The sequence below is a fragment of the Oncorhynchus masou genome, chromosome 13 (genome assembly GCF_036934945.1).
Source record: "Oncorhynchus masou masou isolate Uvic2021 chromosome 13, UVic_Omas_1.1, whole genome shotgun sequence".
In the NCBI taxonomy this organism is placed as follows: domain Eukaryota; kingdom Metazoa; phylum Chordata; class Actinopteri; order Salmoniformes; family Salmonidae; genus Oncorhynchus; species Oncorhynchus masou.
Window position 1 is genome coordinate 36,053,691 of NC_088224.1, and position 16,674 is coordinate 36,070,364.

At 45.0% G+C, this 16,674-nt stretch overlaps 1 protein-coding gene across 2 annotated transcripts in view; it reads left to right on the plus strand.

Annotated features, from left to right (window-relative positions):
- LOC135552178 (semaphorin-6D-like) overlaps positions 1–16,674 on the plus strand; it is a 96,871-nt gene that overhangs the window by 47,696 nt on the left and 32,501 nt on the right. For both annotated transcript variants that reach the window (XM_064983635.1, XM_064983636.1), the window contains exon 3: positions 6,121–6,263. The gene's annotated coding sequence lies outside the window, so the exon portion shown is untranslated. The remainder of the gene's footprint in view (positions 1–6,120; positions 6,264–16,674) is intronic.

Sequence of the window (16,674 nt, forward strand, 5' to 3'; positions counted from 1 at the left end):
GCAAAGGGTGGCTACTTTGAAGAATCTCAAATTTAAAATATATTTTGATTTGTTTAACACTTTTTTTTGGTTACTTTTTTTTGGTTACTACATGATTCCATTTGTGTTATTTCATTGTTTTAATGTCTTCACTATTATTCTACAATGTAGAAAATAGTAAAAATAAAGAAAAAACCTGGAATGAGTAGGTGTGTCAACTTTTGACTGTGTGTGTGTGTGTGTGTGTGTACACACATGCGTGTGTCCTCCCCACTTCTAAAATCAAAGTTGCGCCCCTGCTTTTACTCACTTATTAATACCCACAGACACATATCAAATTAGTGTAGTGGAGGAATACAACTTATTAATTATGTAGTACAATAGAGAAATCATGCAGAAAGTACCCTACACAATCGCAAAGCACCTGATATATTCACATGCGCGCCGCACACAGCCTAGTTTCAGCGGAATATCATCTGCAGGCAGCAAGAGCGCACAGCTCTCAACTGGTTTTGGCATGGAGCAGCTCACAGAAGAATGACATCGGTAGGGTTGGTAGGAAAGACATTTCAACTTAGTTATAACTATCTACCAGTAAATGCTAAGACAACAATGGGTATGCAAACAAGGCATTGAAAAAGTTTAGTCCAAGGTCTTAGTTAGTAGGCTATTTGTGATGCGCAATTCAGTCATTATGCCCTGTTTGCATCAGGGACCCAGGCCCACCCAATCAGATTGAACAAAGATGATACATTATTACCAAAATACTCCTCAGCACCCCCTCTGGACAGAACATCACATTTCTTGTTGTTTTTCTACAATTAAAAAAAGTGTGATTTTGAGAGGGCAAAACTGAAAAAAATATATAGGAAAACACAGGATTCTTCACACAGGGTGCCTTTCCTTCGCTGGGCAGCCCATTTTGGCAATTTTAATATACCCACTTCTCCAGACTCCACGACACCACTGCATAGGGCCGAATGAAAGACAGCAGCCACACACAGCATCACTCAGACGTAATAAGCCAGTAGGTCCCAATCATAATCATAAGACTACAAAAACACAACCATTAGGCGTTTCCCAATTGAAATGTAAAGCTATAACTTCCCGTAGCAAAAAAAAAAAACTTCACCGTTGAGCATACAAGTTTACCGGTGACCTAAAGTGATGCGCTATGGAATTTATACTTGAGCGTTCAATGAACTGTATGGTGAAACTCTAGGCATAATACGTTTTTCATAGGATATAAGTTGTGGACCAGCCCGCATGAATGTGTGTGAGCTATATACTCATAAGCATATTTGGTACACTAGTTATGCACGTCTACCCACATACAAATATGCACAAATATTGCACGATACACATAAAATGGCCCTCTTGTGAGTAGTGGTTGCATCTGAAACCGGTCTCTGGGAATTAGAAACACAATTCTCCATAAGTCACAAAAGCAACCATAGAGATACATTCATAAAGACACACACACACCTACGCACAAACAGTTAGCCTGCGTCCTTAGACATCTGTAATCTGTCTGATCCAATTAGCCAATTCCATCAACAGCCGTAGAGAGAGAGGGGGAGGGTTCCTGGGCAACAACCGCCTTGAGCCTTCGCTCCAGGCAACACAGAGGCACCCACTCCACCTCACCAGTGGGTCTTCAATTAGTTCTGCCTGGCTACTCCCTTGCTCTGTTTCTTTATCTCTCTCGCTCCCTCTTCTTTCTCCCTCTCTCTCTCCCCTATCTCTGCTTCTCTGCCACTCTTCTTCATCTCTGTCTGCACTCTTCCACCGCTCTCTCGTTATTTTCCCCTCCTTTCCTTACACGCACTCTTCTCCTCGTCTCCCCTCTTCCTTCTTGTGACGTCTTTGTTTATCCTCTCTTCACATCTTTTCCTTCCTCTCCCTCACGTCTCCCTCTCCACTTGCTCTCCAGCCTTCCTCTCCACCCTCCCTCTTCTCCTTTAATTTTGACAATTTCCCTGCACCAAAAATACTGTTTTTTACCCCCATCTTTTGGACTGCAGTATACGAGAGTTATGGAGAGATGTGGCAACAAAAGAGCTTATGAGACCTTGCTTTGTTCATCCCCTTATCACAGTTTGCCCCATAATTGGGGTTAATTGCTCAGTCCCGATTTGACATCTTGTTCAAGCCCTTACTGTTGGAATGCATCCTCCCTTAAGTTTGTTCCAATTGAAGAAAAACCGTTATGTTTATACGTTCGGAGATATGGATGAACTCTGAGTGTCTGCCTGCCTGCCTGCCTGCCTGCCTGCGTATGTCGCCCGGACATTGTTTGTCATCAGGCAGTAAGCCATTCTGATTACCCAGCTGACAATAGTGGGCAGTGAAAGCGCATGACGTCTTTGTCTCGTTGCTACCGTGTGTAGTCTCCTGCGTTGTCCCAAATGGCATATCCCAGAGTTAACAGACAGATGAACCCGTGGAAAACAGAGGGGTCCTGGGATTAACCCCTGTGGCACTCTGTTACTAAATTAACCCCTTGAATAACCCACCCACCATTGTAAAAACGTCAAAACCACCCCCAAAGGGTCTGTAGGGTTATCCTTGACCTTGCTGCACTCCACTTTACTACTATTGTAATCCCAGCAGTGATTCAGCCAATCAGCTCCTTCCCTTCAGCTGACCCCCCACGTCATTGCAGTAGAAGTGCTCTGAGGGGAGTGGCTGTGATGGCTCTAGAGTGTGTGTGGGGGAGAGGGGCTTCTGGAACACGTGAAGCTCTGGTGTGTGTGTGTCCGTTTCCCTCAAGTATGACTGGGGGGAGGGCGTTTCGCCAATTGGGCAGTGATGACATTGATTCTTATTAAACCCTGTTAAAGCAGAGGTCTCTCACTACCTGTTACCAAGGGCAACCAGCAAATGGCTTCCAGGGGGGCTGAAATGCTTAATCTCCGTCGGACACGTTCGCACATGCACGGAGGTGCATACACACGCGCCACACAAACTCATTTCAATAGACGTTCTCTCCCCTCTGAGTCCCATCCGCAAAATATCAGCGGGGATCGTATCATTAGTGCTCTGTAGTGTGGAGTAGTAACGTTCCTCCTGTGATGAAACGCTCTTCGCCATGTTTTGTGAGTAATCGGGAATCGTTACGGTTATCCCACAAGGATGTTCAGCACTGTTCATTGGAACTGATGTCTTCTGTGACTCCGAACAGACTGGAAATCCCCTGACTGGTTGGGAGTCATTTTATTGATGTGCTCGTTTCAGAACAGGAAGTGAGGTCACGCCAATTGATCACAAGTGACGGTTCCAACCTAACTGTCAGGCTGTCGGGCAGCCATGGAGGAGAAGTGATGAAAAAAGAAGAGGGGAATAAATGAGTGAAGGTATAGAACGCTGGAGAGAAAGGGAGACCGGGTTGAGACGGGGAGAAAGTCAGGAGTCCTAATACAAACCGAAGGATCGGCGAGGAGGGCCTGTTTGAGAAAGAGGGATGGACATTTAAAGGGGAGAAGTTGAGTGGAAAGGAAAAGAGAGGAGGAGGAAGGAGGAAGGAAGCAGAGGTTTTCATTAAGTGTGAGGGGGAGTGGAGTCAATGAATCATGGCCTAACGAGGATGAGCCTCATTACGACCCGGTGTTGCCACGGGGACAGATTGAGAAAATGGACTTGGTTAAGGCAGGCCGGGATACTCGTTAGAACTCATTAATCATTGGTCACAACCATGTCTGCTAGCTTCTTGAGGAACCATATTTGTTCTTGAGGGGCACATTGAGAGAAGTGTAGCTGTAGTTTAAGTCAGATTGAAGAGGAGATGGGCTCGAATATAAATGAGAATATGGGCACCACGGAATTAGGAACTAAAACAAGCGGGGGGAAAATAGGTGCTCATACACCTAGCCACATCATTTCTGAACATTGGAATAATTCAGAGTAATGTTTCTAGGGCACTTATTTGTCTTTGCGCTCGCGTTAGTGGCTCGGCTTAGTCAGCTGGAGTGTGTCCACAGCATCTCTCCGGGTGGATGCCTGTTTGTCAGGCTACGCTCTCGTTTTGCTGTTAGTTTGGGACTGCAGCCTCCTTTTTGGGACTGCAGCCTCCTTTCTCAGAATCTTCTTGTATGTAGATTTGTCTGTCCGCCCTGTTTGAGCTTAACCTTTCTTCACCTGTTCCTGTCTCTCATAACCATTTTCCCCAGTCAATTATTCTCTTTATTGCGGATGTCTTTCTCTCTGCCACTTATTCATCCTCATTCAACCCCCCCCCCCCACCACCACACTTCTACATCATTCTTTCATATTTCCATTTTCTTTACCTCTGCATCACCCCATTTCTGCCTGCTCTCATTCTCTGCCTCTCTCTCTGCCTTGCTCTCTCTGCCTCTCCCTTTATTTATTGGTCTTTGTCTCAGCTCATGGTTAAATCCAGATAGATTCCCTGTAGACATGTTGGCCATGAGAGGTAGCTGTCACAGGCACGCCCTTTTATGCAATCACTCTCTCAGATCGGTGTCCTTATTGTAGATTATTTTTCACTGCCTTGCCTAGAGGGAAACTGGAATCAACTTGAAAAATGGCCCCATTACCCAAGCGTTCCAGGACCGGTAGTATGTCCAGTCTTTGGAAGGACTAGAGATATGGCCAAGCAAGCTGCATTGATCTTTGTCCTAACATACCATTATTGTCTCCCAAAGTCAAACCGCTCACAATAAATCACCAAAATGCATCAATGGAGTAATTCATTGCCCCCCCCCTCCCAACTCCAGATAGCTTCCTGGTATCAGCCAAACATCCAATTCATCCAGTAGTCAAACAACCTGACAGACAACTTGTTTAAGCATGCGTCAAACACTCAATGAAGTTTGTCAAATACAGTACAAACGACTCCCGTTGTGATGGATTTATTTTTTATTTTTTTAATGACGGAGGGATTTTGTGACTTGGTGTACAAAATAAAATCAAACATTGGCAGTGTAAAAAGACCATACAGTGAACATTATTATCGTGGAATAAGCGATATAAACAAAGGCATTTGTCTAAAATGAAAGGGCCAGCGGAATGAAGAAAGGGGCTGTACTTTGGGTAAAAGAGTGATGGATAAAGAGACTGTAGATCAACAGAAAGGCAACAACCGGGCTCGTTGTGGAATCTAAAAATGATCTGTATTACAAATCCTGACTCGGAGGAAGTCGAGCTGACGGACAGATTGAGAATGGGAAAGGCATCAGAGGGTGAAATGGGGGGGAAAAGCGGCATATCAGGATAAAACCCTCAAACATTGTTTTGTTGGAGAAAGGACAAGATAAAAAGGCAGCGACGGGGTAATACAGACAGATGATGGATCATAACAATAGGGCCATTACGAGGCCTGAGGGCCTAGAGCCTTTCCATTCGTCTCTTATTCGGCTTCCTATTGGCCAGGTGGTCTCTCTGGGTTGCCGTTGCCACGGTAGCAGGTTTGCGCTATGGCCTCACCTCAGTGGTCATGTTCCTCTCTGGTAAGATTAGATTAGAGTGCCTCAGCCAGTCTCCTGTGGGGCACCGCTGTGTGTTTTAACTCTGGAGCTCACGCTCGTTAGTCAAGTTAAATTATAATTGGACCAAGGCTTCGTTTCAAACAAATCTGATTAGTAAAGGTTATTCAACAAAAACAAAAAAAACATTCCCTCCAGTAAAAATGGTCAAATCCAGGAAATAGGCTACTTTTAACATGATTGTTTTTGTTTTAATAGTGATCTAACAGCACGGTAAGGAAGGATGCTATTCTAATGATAGTTATTTTTATATTTTTGGGGAATTAATGGTTAAATTTGCAGACAGACAGATTGTGTCGTCATTTTATGATCGAGATCTGTTTACGTGGATGTCAGTCAAACCTAATGCCACTGACCGCCATTCCCCACTAATAGGGGACCATGTTGAGGTCACCATTGACGTTTTGAGTCAACCACTCTTGCCCTCCATTGCGCCCCAAACAGATGGATTTGTCAATGTTTGTATGCTGATTACATTAGGAGGCCCTCTCTCTCCCACTCTGTCTCCCTAACGACAATCACAAACCCTGGATTGGACGGTCAGAGGGGTGAAGCGAAAATGAGACGGGGCCATTTTGTTGTGTGTTTAGAAAAGTCGACGTTTCTGATATAAATGTTGTTATTCTTGTCATCACAGGACTTGGCTGAGGACCACTCTGCGGGGGTCCACCCCCACCTCCCTCTCTTCTTTCTGAACCATTGTTTCTTCCACTTCCTGGGAACTTCGACTACAGTGACTGATTGCACGCTTCATCTGCCAGTCTCCGCAGGTTCAAGACTGTGAGTATCAACGAGTTTCCCTCCTATTGCAGGACGGTTAGATTTCTCATTGAGCTCAGGGGAGCAGTAGGTAAAAGCAATAGCAACATGGGAGAGGTCGTCTTGGGTGATTGAATCTATCAGCCCGGTGATTTTGATTTCGTTATGCACTTTACTTGATCAGCAAAGTCCCAAAGTATTGTAATCCCCCTATTGCAATGCCGATCACAACATTGATGCAGTTACTGGTGCAATATCTAAATTGGCAGCACTTGTATAAGCTCCGGAGACATATGGTTAGCCAAGTCAATTGTGTGTGGCCCTAACGATATTACTCTGATCTCTCTCTCTCTCTCTCTCTCAATGTTGTCACTAGGGCTGGGAATTTGCAGGGACCTCACAATACGTTTTTGTCACGATACTTAGGAGCCGATATGATATGTATTGCGATTCGATACTGTGATTTTTTATTTATTCATTGCGACTCGATGTTCCAAACATTACTGCTCAACGTACGTGTGCTGCAGAGGGACAGGAGAGCCATGAGAAAACAGTTAGCAAACGGGCTGTGGAGAGGTTCTACTTTCGGACAGACGGGTCTCCTCGCGGATCTTGAACTCCTATCAGCCATGTTGGCAGAATCCTTTGTGTGGGATTGAATGGGACTGCTGCACTGTCAGGTGTGCCGAGGTTGGCTTTGTGCAGGGAAGTTTGCTGAGAGTAAAGGTGAAAATAGACATGGTAACAGTCAGAGGTACGGGTAGACCATTCAGCCCAGGTGTGAAGAAACCCTGTTAGTTTTGGGCCAGAGTGTTGACGAGTTGTCAGTCATTATTCCACAGCAATTCATTTTTAGTCAGTATTTGGATAGAATGTTGGCTCACCTGAATTTTCAGCTGGGTTTACGGTTTCTGACTAAATGGAAAAGCATGCGAGATGATTCTCAAATGTAATTGCAGGGGTAGTCTTTCCTCACTCACACCCAACTGAGTGGTCAACATAGGGTCACTTTTAAATCATTTGATAATCATTTGATAAGGCACACCTTGAGCAGAAAGGGAGGACGTTGACATTATTCTGACCCTGTATAGAATGTCCACTTTGTACTTTCTGAATATTGTGTTTGTTTGATTATGGGGTTTTCACATGCACTCTCCAAAGTTTTATTTTTGTCACACAACACAATGCCACATATGTCTCCAAGTTTTGAGGGAGAGTGCAATTGGCATGCAGGAATGTCCACCAGAGCGGTTGCCAGAAAATTGAATGTCAATTTCTCTACCACAAGCCACCACCAAAGTCGTTTTAGGGATTTTGGCAGTACATCCAACCAGATTCACAACCGCAGACCACGTGTAACCACGCCAGCCCAAGTCCTCCACATCCGGCTTCTTCACCTGCGGGATTGTCTGAGACCAGCGACCCGGACATCTGGTGAAACTGAGGAGTATTTCTATCTGTAATAAAAGCCCTTTTGTGAAAGGAAACTGATCTGATTGGCTGGGCCTGGCTCCCAAGTTGGTGGACCTATGTTCTCCCAGGCCCCACCCATGCCTGCTCCACTGCCCAGTCATGTGAAATCCATAGATTAGGGATTCATTAATATATTTCAATTGACTGATATCTTTACATGAACTGTAAGTCAGTAAAATCATATTTCTTTGCATATATACAGTACCAGTCAAAAGTTAGGACACACCAACTCATTCCAGGGTGTTTCTTTATTTTTACTATTTTCCACAGAATAATAGGGAATACATCAAAACTATGAAATACCACATATGGAATTATGTAGTAACCAAAAAAGTATTAAACAAATCAAAATATATTTGAGGTTCTTCAAAGCGGCCACCCTTTGCCTTGATAACAACTGTGCACACTCTTGGCATTCTTTCAACCAGCTTCATGAGGTAGTCACCTGGAATGCATTTCAATTAACAGGTGTGCCTTGTTAAAAGTGAATTTCTGGAATTTATTTCCTTAATGCGTTTGAGCCAATCAGTTGGGTTGCCTCCTCAGAATGTAGCTACAGCAAGAAAGGTGGGTTCGGAGTCAGCTTCACGGCAAGAAATGTGACACAAATCGACGTTCCTACCTCCTCTCCCCGGCTGCGATCGATGAGGCAGGCAGGGGAAACCATGGGAACTGTCACCTCCTTATATCCCTCAGAGGAGGAGACGGTCACGGAGTCTTAGCACATCGATCCCCAGGTGACAGGCCAACCATTGGGCTTAATGACAAAATACTCACAAAGCCGCTACTGCTGTGTAGAGCGCTGTGTAGACTGCTGCATAGCTTTAAGTGAAATATTTCTTCTTTTTTTTAAATTACCCAATAACCCAAGGGGAGTTGCAACATCAATCCTCATTCATACTTGTTTCATACTGGCCATATAATAGCACCGGTAGATGGACAATGAGGAGACAGTATGAAAAGGACCGGCCTTTTGCCCAGGTTTCCATCTGGAGATTGCAAACGGAGTGCTTTGGATCATTTCTCAAGATGTCTTTCTACTGCAGTACAAGTGCCTGCCTTCTTGATAAGTGGCTAAGGCGCTGCTGCCGCTTGCAAGAAATGCCCAAGGACACTGACACCAGCTCTTAAAGACCATGGTTTCGCTTACTGCTCTTAAAATGGCGCGTTATGGATTTCTGAATAAACACCAGCCCACCTATTGAGGAGAGGCCACCGCTGAAGGTTAGAAGACATAAGCTCTGTCGATAACACTCAAGTTGCCATAGAAACGTCAAACTCCATTTAAATCCAAAGAGAAAGAGCGGGGGGAGGATGAAGACATGGAGAGCGGAGAGAACGCAAAAGAGCAAATGGGAGAAAGAGGAGGACGACTTGGTGTGAAAGAGGGAAAGGCACCGTATAGCGATAAGGGGAAAGATGGCTTTCGATGCATGTGGCTAGATGAGATCTCGGGACAGCAATGGTGGTGATAACAGGCACATAGCTCTCACACACTAGCACCTGGAGCTGTCCAATAATGCACCTCTATGCTGACACAGAACAGCACTGGAGGTCAAAGTATCGATTCCCCAGCAGACGGCTGTCCAGGGAATGAGTGACCGCAGAAACCCAGCTCTGGGATGTCCTCACCACAGGCGCGACATGACCTTTTTCTCAAAGTGCCGCAGAAGGGGAACTGAGGGTATCCAATTGCTTCACACACAAAGGCATACATCCACTTGCTCTGACACACACACACACCGTGAACATCAATCACTCTAAACCTTGCTAAAGTCTCACAGGGCTAGTTGTTAGGTGGCATGCACACCAGGGAGCAGAGCCCAGAAAGAGAAGCACTTCTGTGATGCAAAGCCCTCTTGCTTGGTAATCACTCCCATGTCTCACTGTTGCTTTCAACACCCCCCAATTATCGCTGTGTCAGCCGGTCCAGTCGAGTATTAGGGACACTAAAGACTGGCCTATTTTTAGAAGAAAGGGGGCCACAGCTTCTGTCCCTATGGGCTCACAGACACACGCCGAGAAACCGTGAAAGGAGACTTAATAGGAAAATAGAGCAATCTATGGGCTCGCACGAACACACACTTGCTGGACACGAAGAGATACACACACTTTCTCACAAACAGTAAGGCTCAGACGTGGACTCTCTGGAAGGTTGCAGATTTGGGTTGTTTCAAGAGAATGAGAGCTTGCGTTTATACCTGCGAGGACAGTCAATCCGTTTTATTTGTGATAGCTCTACTATCACCAACAGTGTTTTAGAAGCTTGGCTGCGTACAGAAAGACAATGTAATTCTTTGTTGACAAAGTTCATATGGCCTAGATGAGACTGGTACAGTAGCTGGCTGCTCGGAGGATGTTCAATGTGTTTGGAACTGTCCTGGGATCAGAAGCCAGGGTCGTATAACATTGTACGACATGCATGGTGTTATGCTGTTCTGGGTATAGGGTGATCAAAGAAGTGGACCAAAGCGGTAGGCCGAGATGAGAGGGGAGAAAGCAAAGTGGCATGGGAAGAGAAACAATAGAAGTACGATTTGAGTTCCAGGCCGACGATTTGAGTTCAAGACCGACAATTTGAGTTCAAGACCGACAATTTGAGATCCAGACCGACAATTTGAGTTCCAGACCGACGATTCGAGTTCCAGACTGAATATTCGAGTCCAACAGATCCAAATAAGAAAGCGTGATGATTGAAGATAGGGAAGCATAAGAAAGGGCATAGGAAGAGAGAGCGAGTGGGGATGGAGAAAGATTGCAGAGAGAAGGGAGGAAGTGGAAAAAAAGAGGGAGGGAGAACGAGGGACCCTCCAGTCCTGCTTCTGATCTCTCCCTGAAGATGAGTGAGGGCCTATTTTAAACCCCTTCATCTGTCTAATCTGACATTCATCTTTCGCCTCTTTTCTTTTGCCACCTTCGCTCATTGTTCAGCGTCCTTGATTTAATTGAGAATCTCTTTCAAACAGTTTAATAACAGCCTCTTGCCCTTCCCCTGTTCTCACTGACAATCGAATAGAATGACTTTGATGCGATTCGAAAACAGAGTACACCCCCCCCCTTTTATTTCCAATGTGGAATTAATTGTCTCTTCCCCAAAGTTAATAGAATCATAAAATGATAGCTCTGAATCATAGTGACTTGATCATTTCTTGAGCCCTGCTCTCTTAAAGCTGTATGTTCTTACATTTGCATGGAACACACTTTAGAGTTATGACTCTAACTTGACCCTCTTGAGGGCAACCGGCACAGGCTTTCGACATATCAAACGTATCAAATAAAAATAAACGTACCTCCTTCCTTCAGGCAACGTTGGCTCTTTCTTTCCGCTAGCTGTTCATTTGATGCAACCCCCCCCCGTCCCCGTCCCCAAAGTGGTTCTGGCCTTGGAGTCGCCTGGGGAAATTCCATAGATGACGGCCAAGAGAGACGAGAAGGGCAGAAATAGAGTTTGCGGAGGGCAAAGGAATGCGACGTTAAGCCCACAGTGTGTGTTTCTAAGGGGCTTGATAACACAGGGCTTATGTTACCACTCCACCTCCCCTCTCACTGTACCCTATTGCCCAAAAGGCTACGCCCTCCGTGCCAGAGAGAGAATATGAATGGGAGTCATTGATTGATATGAATAGTGTTGTGTTGGTCAAGTTGCACACAGATGGACACGCACGCGCACCATACGCATGCACGCCGATACACATTCACACAGCCAATGGATCCCCCATCCTTCATGAGCGATGGCTCTGCAGCTCTCTACTGCACACAGAGTAATGAGAACTTCAGGTCTGTGGAGCCCAGTGCATTTATCACATGCTCACACTTAATGGTCCCTCTGCCAAGGCTTAGCACCACGCCTGCTAGCCACCCGCTACAAACAGGACTGTTTGTCTCCCCCGTCTCTCTACAGCTGTGTGGACGTGTTTGTGTGTGTGGTTGGGAGTGTACTCTCACTGTTGATTAACACTTTCTCGCTCTTTCTCCTGTGGTCTCTCTCCAAAGCACTGCTTTCTTTCCTCATTTCATCCATCTCTCCACCCCCCCTCTCTCTCATTCTCCCCTCTATGTCTCTTTTCTAGGAGAGAAGGCTCTTTTGGTGTTTGTCCTTCAGCATGACACCAGGCAATGAAAGATGGCTGCTGGATTAGCTGTCATGATGAAAGCTTATCCCAGTTTTTCTCTCACGGTCCAGTGCCTTGTTTCAAGGCACTCTCTCTATGCTGAACAAAAATATAAATGCAACAATTTCAACAGTGTTACTGAGTTACAGTTCATATAAAGAAATCGGTCAATTTAAATAAATGAAATGGACCCTAATCTATGGATTTCACATGACTGGGCAGGGGCGCAGTCATGGGTGGGCCTGGGAGGGCATAGGCCCACCCACTGGGGAGCAATCAGGAGTTTTTCCCCGCAAAATGACTTTATTACAGATATAAATACTCAGTTTCGTCAGCTGTCCGGGTGGCTGGTCTCAGACGATCCCACAGGTGAAGAAGCTGGATGAGGAGGTCCTGGACTGGTGTGGTTACACGTGGTCTGCGGTTGTGAGGCTGGTTGGACGTACTGGCAAATTCTCTGCTTATGGTAGATAAATTAACATTCAATTCTCTGGCATCAACTCTGGTAGACATTTCTGCAAGTCAGCATTTTAATTGCACGCTCCCTCAACTTGAGACATCGTAGTATTGTGTTGTGTGACAAAACTGCACATTTTAGTGGCCTTTTATTGTCCCCCAGCACAAGGTGCACCTGTGTAATGATCGTGCTGTTTAATCAGCTTATTGATATGCCACACCTGTCCGGTGGATGGATTATCTTCGCAAACAAGAAATACTCACGAACAGGGATGTAAACACATTTGTGCACAACATTTGAGAGAAATAAGCTTTTTGTGCATAAGGAGAATTTTTGCATTGCATAAATATTGCCAAATCATCAATGTATTCAATATTTTTTTAAAGGAAACACTTAAGAGCTCTCTTAAGAGCAAGCATTCACACACAGTGAATTTCTTTGTTGTATATCAAGACAACTGAACAGAGATTTGTGTTATCCGTAGGCTGATCTCCACCAAATCCATTTTAGGCCTATTGAGCCAGAGGGATGATCTTGCTGAGGAACAGGCATTTTGACCTGGTTTTCCTCTCTCCTAGAAACCATTTGTGACAAACAGCCTTTGACTTGCCATGCGTTTCGGTTAATAACATGCCAGACTGTACCCTGTAATGTCTGTAAGGTGTCATAACAATGTAAGAGCATGCACAATGATTAAGTACTTCACCGTGGCGTAAAGCGTCAGGAAGCGAGTAGACGAGGTTGTGGCATTTTACGGTGCCTAGCGCTGTATTCAAAATGGAGGGCTTAAAAAGTGCACAGATAGATCCCATTGATTCATAACCTGTGAATTTACATAGGCTGCGGTTAAAATGGAAAATCACTCGTACAAAGTGATCGATCTATTGTGTCAGGAGGATATCGGGAAGCGGTGAGCTCAGCTTTGTACCAAACCCTCTCCTTTCTGCTTTACTACTTTATCCTGGAGGAAAGGATTCTCCAAAGCCTCTTTGTGGAAATACAGAACTCCAGACTCAGCAATGGCTGGTCTTTGATTCCTCCATACCCCCCCTGCTCTCATCATTCTGTTAGATCAGTGGTCAGGCCGTTTCTCTATTTTAATGTGTGGCAAAAAAGTTAATCTGTCTTTTGAAACAATGTATTTTCTGGGCTCTTTCATCTCATGTTTACTAGATTTGGTTTCTTTGTACTGTCTCCAATTTGTTGATAAACAAGGCTATTTATTATCATCTTTGTGACAGAACAGGCAAATACCTCTGTTGCCAAGCACAAAAGCCTTCCGCTGTTAAGTGAGAAACACCAAGAAGCATGGCTGAGAGGGGAGAAACTGAGAAGATATGCATTTACAATCACTCAGTGTTTGTTTGAGCTTTGAGTGTTTATGAAAAACAGGGCGAGACAGGGAGAGAATGGGAGAAACCGATAGACCTGGTGAGAAAATAAAAACAAAGCCCTGTTGAGAAAAACAAAGAAATGGAGACCAAGGGAGAAAAACAAAGCAGGCACACAAGACAAGACACAGACCTCACATTATCCTAAAACGATCCTGTCTGGGCCTGGCGGTTTCTGGTGTGCGTGGTAGAGCTGACGCTGTGATGCTCAGAGGAAAACGCTGGCACTCATCTATAAAAAGGCCTCCTCATGATCCCTGAGGGCTGTGAGAGGAAATGGAGGAATGAGCACAAAATGAGCCGCAGCCCACCAAAGCCGCTGACCACTGGGATATTCCCAGGTCGCGCCAGGGTTCCGTGACGGATCTAGTTTCTGCCGCCAAAGCCGATACTTGGATTTTGCCGGGTGGGTGGCGAGTGGCTAGGAAGAGATTGGCAGCTGACTTGCATAGCAAAGGGGCTAGCCGTGTCCCATGGATCATCAGAGACTGGGGAAAGAGCAGTGCAAGACACACACACACAATTGAATACTGAGCTGTAACGCACACAGCTGCCAACTCCATCAATTCATACACGGCCACTGATCAAGCTTCATTCAGAAAGGTTACTCAAGTTCAACACAAGCAATGGCCAGTACCATCTAATCAGTAATCCTGTGGGGGAAAAAATATGTTTTGTTTTTACATAGAACACGCAGCCATTGATGTGTGCTACGGACAACATTGATTTCTCTGAGCCCAAACATCGTGCTCGTAAGCAGAAACGTATGCAATGCCCACCAGTTATTTTAATGACCACTCGTAACGCAACTGATGATGTGCATTTAGATGACATCAGAGGGCATGTGCACTTGATTTGTTTCACTTTCAGGCTCAGATTCGTTCAACCCATCGTAAAACGGACCCATGCCGTGTAGAAATGTTCAACCTGATTTTTATATGCCTGGATCTTTCAGTCAATATATCAATGCCACACTTGCTTTTTGGTGCACTTGGGGTTTACAGGTCCCAGTACAGTTGTAAAAGTGTATTTGAATGGTTGCCAAGCTCCACACACACATACAGCTCTTATTTGCTGTGTGCGTGTTTGATCAGCCCTGAGTGTGATATGTTAGTGCTTGCTTCAGATTGTTTCACTGATAATATTCTCAACCGTTCATGGGGCATTATGCTAATTTAGCGAAATGTTTCGACGTGTCCGCACATACAGGATGAGATAAGATTACTTGAAATCTTTGGGAACAGACTTAAACTCCGCTTCAGACTCTGCAAATACTGGAAATATAAGTTGAAAGTACAGCACTTGTTCTGTGTCATCAATCTCCATTTCCTATTTGATAATGAAATGGTAGTAGATCATCAGAGTCCACATACTCCGTAAGAGTTTGTTGCTAATCTCGTCATGCCATTGCGATCCTTCCTCAAATCAAATTTATTTATATAGCCCTTCGTACATCAGCTGATATCTCAAAGTGCTGTACAGAAACCCAGCCTAAAACCTCAAACAGCAAGCAATGCAGGTGTAGAAGCACGGTGGTTAGGAAAAACTCCCCAGAAAAGGCCAAAACCTAGGAAGAAACCTAGAGAGGAACCAGGCTATGTGGGGTGGCCAGTCCTCTTCTGGCTGTGCCGGGTGGAGATTATAACAGAACATGGCCAAGATGTTCAAATGTTCCTAAATGACCAGCATGGTTGAATAATAATAAGGCAGAACAGTTGAAACTGGAGCAGCAGCACGGCCAGGTGGACTGGGGACAGCAAGGAGTCATCATGTCAGGTAGTCCTGGGGCATGGTCCTAGGGCTCAGGTCCTCCGAGAGAGAGAAGGAGAGAATTAGAGAACGCACACTTAGATTCACACAGGACACCGAATTGGGCAGGAGAAGTACTCCAGATATAACAAACTGACCCCAGCCCCCCGACACAAACTATTGCAGCATAAATACTGGAGGCTGAGACAGGAGGGGTCAGGAGACACTGTGGCCCCATCCGAGGACACCCCCGGACAGGGCCAAACAGGAAGGATATAACCCCACCCACTTTGCCAAAGCACAGCCCCCACACCCTTCATTCATGGTCTCTGCCAGTTGATCTGGCCGTTCCTAGGCACATTTTTTTTGCCTTCAACACACCATGTCTCTGATCATCTGTGAGCCACGGTGTCTGCCAGGGTTCCGTAAAGTTCAGCCATGTTAGCGGCCACCAGCACCATTAGGGGCCAACCACCGCTTTTCACAGAACCTTTAGGCTGTTGAAAGATTTCCTTGGACAGGGACTGCCCACCCCAAGGAACTAGAGGCAAGGGAAATCCACCGGTAGGTATTAGAAGATTACGTTGTCTTGTCACATGACACTGAGATTTGAATTTCCGCTTCATCCCAACTATTACCTGTGGAAATAAATGTTCTCTTGATCAGTGGTTGGAACCAGTTGAGGGAACAGAACTGAAAACCGGAAAATGACTAAATTGTTTGAGGAACATAAGTGGTCTATACTGTTCTGGAGCAGAACCATTATTTTAAAAGCATGGGAATCGGTTAAAAATGTTTTATCTTCCGGGCATTTTTTTTTTTTTTACAGTCCCACAAAAAAAATCTACGAAATGCCTATGCTAAGCCCTCTGTCACCGATAAACATGTTTGCTAGTGTGTGTATGCTACCTGCATGGATACATGGATACACTTTTTAAATGCTAGTTAAGGATACTATAGTTATTACGTTTCACATTGGATTTATTAACTACAAAAAGGTACTTATTTTTAATTATGTTGCCGCTCTGCACACACAAGCGTGTTAGCTAGCTACGCCTCCTCCACCCTATCTCGCTCTCTCCTCACCCGCATTTTTTTTGTTACAACCCGAGCTGTACACTTGTCTGTCCATCACTCATATAAACAACTAGGCTGTAGCTTGCCTGCTTCATAGCAAGCTGCTCTATCCGCACTGATTGGTGAAGTAATTTAATGTCAAGCTTAATGTAAAAAAAAAAGTATATTTGAGG